We start from the raw sequence: 3785 nt of genomic DNA, 5'->3' as shown, positions 1-3785 counted from the left end.
CAAAGTAATTACCCCACTGACTTCAGTGTAGTGATCCTAGATTTATATTACTGTAAATGACAGCAAAAATTGGACCCAATATAGAAATAATTTATCTAAGGCCCTAAGTATAGTTAGTTGCACAATTCAATCTGTAAATAATGCCTCTAATGCACATATGGCTAATTTACATCCAGACTATGAGAACATATCCAGTGCTGATTTCCAGGATGCTTAAAGCACGAGGCAGTGCCAAAATAAATCTGCAGTATTCCCAGAGCCCTCACAATCCTTCCAACTTCTGGGGTTGGAAAGAAGATGCACTACACACATTTTGGAAAAGTGAAATTCTATCTGCTATATACTAGTTATTGGATAATTCTTACCAAAAGGGCATAGAAGGCTGTTAAGCAGCACTTTATGTCTACTTGCAAGAGCTCTGCAAGCTCTCTCCTCTCAAGAAGTTGTTTTTATCTAATTTGTCTCTTACTGGGAGCAGAATTCTAGGAGCAGCTTGAGTTTTCTAAGAATAAACCACATTTGAAAGATATGAGGGTTTTAAGTAACATTGGAGAAGAGTGCTTGGAGTACATGCATTTAACATACATAAAAATTAACTACAGTAATTTTAAGTTAGATTCCTTCTCTAATCACATATTTATGTTAAGACCTTGCTGAAGCCAAATTGAAATTGATACTTGGAGGAGGAAAGATGGCATAGAAATCTGAATTATTCACCAGCTCGGCAAGAGAAAAAAATTCTGCCAAAATATCAAGTACTGTTCTCGGCTTTGTATGAGCACTGCAATGTGGTGTGCTACCGTGATGAGTTAGAAAATCCATGTCCTGCTGTACCTTGGACTTCAGAGGAGACAAATTAAACCTAAGTGTAACAAACACATCAACCTTCCTTCCTTCCTTCCTTCCTTCCTTCCTTCCTTCCTTCCTTCCTTCCTTCCTTCCTTCCTTCCTTCCTTCCTTCCTTCCTTCCTTCCTTCCTTCCTTCCTTCCTTCCTTCCTTCCTTCCTTCCTTCCTTCCTTCCTTCCTTCCTTCCTGCCTTCCTTCCTGCCTTCCTTCCTGCCTTCCTTCCTGCCTTCCTTCCTTCCTTCCTTCCTTCCTTCCTTCCTGCCTTCCTTCCTGCCTTCCTTCCTTCCTTCCTTCCTTCCTTCCTTCCTTCCTTCCTTCCTTCCTTCCTTCCTTCCTTCCTTCCTTCCTTCCTTCCTTCCTGCCTTCCTTCCTGCCTTCCTTCCTGCCTTCCTTCCTGCCTTCCTTCCTTCCTTCCTTCCTTCCTTCCTCTCTCTTTCTGGTTGGTTGGGGTGTGGTTGGTTTTTTTTATCATCAGGGAAGAAGAACTCTCCTGTTATGAACACGCAGGAAGCGTTGAGACCCTGTGGTTAAATGCAGATGAATCACGGCTGCCTCAGTGCTGCAGGTGGATTCCATTAGACCTTTCGACAACTGAAGAGACACAGGATAGTCCTCTGGTAGAACAAAATCCCTTGGAAGAGATTTTGGGGGCAGATAAGTCTGGGAAAAAGTCTTGGGAATGAGCAGGAAGTTCAAGTATGTTTATTTAAGAGCAGACTTCAATCAGCAATCATTCACTCAGTCATTTAAAGGAGCACACCATGCTTGGAGGTGGGTAGGTGTTTCACCCACTTGATGTGACTGCTACCTAGGTGCACAAATAAATGATGTAAATATAACAATTTAATCTTTGTACAAATAATTCCATTTAGTCTGTCCTCACTGCCTAATGGTGTTGAATGCGTGGGTCCTATAAAGCCATCTGAGGTATTAGAGAGGGAAAATAATTAGAGAAGTTCAGAACTAACTTCACAAAGGACTCTTTTTAGAACATAATTTTCTGGTATTTGCCAAGATTCTCCTTAAGGGAGTTGATAACTTTGGAGAATTTGTAAGGTAATGGTCTCTGAGATCATTGGAGACACATAAAGAATAAATTACCTAGAGAATAAATGCAGGAGTTATTTAAACACAGGAAAAGTACCTCTGAAGAAGCCTCATACTCAAACAATGATAAAAACCTTTCTTTTTTTTTTTCTTCTCCTGGTTCAGTATGAAACCAGAAAGGTCTAATTTTGATTTTTTTTTTCTACTGTTAATGTTTCTTTGGTTCTGTCAAGCACGAAAAAAAAAAAAAATCTCTGCAAAGGTGACAAAATTATCCTTGATTCTCCCTGTATTACTTATTTCCTTTTCCAATGCATAAAAGTTCTTTAAGATGTTCAGTCATTGGACATGTACCAAAAACAAGAAAAAATGTTATATTTAAGCCATAGAGCCAATAGCCAATTTCCATCTCTAATTTAACTATTCGTTTTGAGCCCTAGTTTTTGTTTCTGTGATTTTTGAACTGGTTCTTCTCCAACAGTCAGTTTGGAGGTTTCCATGAAGTTCAGGTGGGCCAAGGGCAAATCTAAATTTGGCTCTTAGAGGCTAGTTTTGGAAGAGTTTTGTGTCACTGGTGGTGTCCCCTGTGGAGGTATTGCTGATGACAGCCTGAATTCTACCTGAAGGTGTGGGGCAGGATGTACCCCAGCTATGTCAGGTTGGAAGTGCTGGAGTTTGCATGACGGGAAGGCTTTGACAGAAGAGCACAATGGTTTGTGCAGAAGCTGCTAAGAACGAGGTGTTTTCATGTTTTTAAAAGGCTGGACTGAAATTTTACCCAGACAGCTGACTAACATCTTGAGACACAGGCAGTTTGGGTCAAACCTGGGTGACTGGCAAGTTTAATTATAGTATTTGATGACTGCTTTACAGCATTTAAGCCTCTTTGAACTTCACAATGGATGAGAGTGTTGAAAGGCTGTGAAACATGTTCAGCTAAAAATGAACAAAAAGGATGATGCTTCCAACACTCTTAGTGGTACCTGGCATTTATTTGAAGTCTGATATTGCACAAAGGACTTCCATATCCGTGCCTCCAGATTTCCGGTTGAAAGTACTGGATTTCTATCAGAACAATGGACAATTCTGTGGCATTTGCCTGATTTCAAGCCCCCACTCTCCTTTTCAGAGACACATTGCCTTTGCTGTTTCTTGTATGATCCAGTTCCTTGCATTAATGCAAGAAAGAGAGGTGAAGAGTGAGGTAGGGCAGACAAAAATTGCATCCCAAGCAAACCCCCAGCTGGCTGGAGAGAACAGCACAGAAGAAATGACAGTGGCAGCACCTGAGAGCTCAGGACCACTGAGGTCTCTGTAGGGCTTTCACAACCTACCAGAGAAAATTCATCCCTAGTGTTGAGGCCAAAGATCTCCTCCTGAGATCTTCCACAAGAGTGAATGTGAAAGGTAAAAGAAAGCACTCAGAGCAGGACAGTGGCCTAATTAACCCAGCCTCAGCAAACCTTGAACATTTTGGGTTGCAAAATTTGGGGTCAGAATAAAAAATTCATTAATATTCTTCTAGCTTTTAATGATTACATCAAAATACTTCCAGCATAATTAATTCTTCTCAAACCAAGAGAGCAGACAAAACCAGTAGCTTGAGAAAAACTTTCACAGCAGTTTGAGCCCAGCTATTTGATTTCTGCAGTCAATTAATTCCAGAGAATTCCTGAAGAAGTCACTCATTGAAAAAATAATGACAGCTAAGATAAAGCTAACAGGCAACAATGTTCAGTCTCAAAAATTGCACAGTCTTTCCAGAAAACAGTCTGGACAGTTGCAACAGCTACTGAAAGTTATTCAGCAAGGCAGGAAGCAGAAGCTTGTCACATGTCAAGACAAAACCAGCCTGTTCCTCACAGCAATGTAACGTTCAAAGCAAACACAA

Source organism: Passer domesticus, chromosome 8, assembly GCF_036417665.1.
Source record: "Passer domesticus isolate bPasDom1 chromosome 8, bPasDom1.hap1, whole genome shotgun sequence".
Lineage (NCBI taxonomy): Eukaryota > Metazoa > Chordata > Aves > Passeriformes > Passeridae > Passer > Passer domesticus.
Note: the sequence above shows the minus strand (reverse complement) of the source record.